Source organism: Lipotes vexillifer, unplaced genomic scaffold (assembly GCF_000442215.2).
Source record: "Lipotes vexillifer unplaced genomic scaffold, Lipotes_vexillifer_v1.1 scaffold1201, whole genome shotgun sequence".
Lineage (NCBI taxonomy): Eukaryota > Metazoa > Chordata > Mammalia > Artiodactyla > Lipotidae > Lipotes > Lipotes vexillifer.
In genome coordinates, this window is record NW_006783542.1 from 1,390,590 (window position 1) to 1,391,161 (window position 572).

A 572-nucleotide genomic window follows, 5' to 3' on the forward strand; every position below is an offset into this window, starting at 1 on the left:
CGAACCCATGTCCCCTGCATCGGCAGGCGGACTCTCAACCACTGCGCCACCAGGGAAGCCCGGGTTTGCTATTCTTGTGCGTAAAGTGGAAGCAATCGGCTTTGAGCCATCCCTGTGGGAGAAAATGAAGGGGCTCTCGTGCCTGGAACCTGCTTCTAATCCAGCTATTCAGGGTGGTCTGTCTTTTCCTCTCCGAAAGCCAAGGGTTTCGCTGTGTGTCCGGTCCGCGTGGTTGCGAGGGAATGGCCTGTTGCTATGTGCATCACCAGCCGCGGTTTACACTGTCATGCACCCACGGAGATGTCTCACCGTCTCCCCACCACCGGGGGAGACTTTGGCCACCTCGCTGCCCACCAGTCACCAGGGACTCACTTTCATATAAGCCTCAGTGAAACTTAGAGATTCACACGACTATGGAAAAACAGAATCTCTGCCGAGTGTTTCCTCCATCCGTGCTGCTAACTCCCAGCCTGCCAGCCCTGAGTCCACAGCTCCCCAGCTGCAGTCCCCACCCCGGGCGGGGTGGGACACAAGCTGTGTGTGTCCTCAGCAGCCTAAACAGACCTGGGCTG

At 57.9% G+C, this 572-nt stretch overlaps 1 protein-coding gene across 1 annotated transcript in view; it reads right to left on the reverse strand.

The window, feature by feature from the left end:
- Window positions 1–572, reverse strand: part of TNNI1 (troponin I1, slow skeletal type) — an 18,903-nt gene that overhangs the window by 5,091 nt on the left and 13,240 nt on the right. The window lies entirely within an intron of this gene.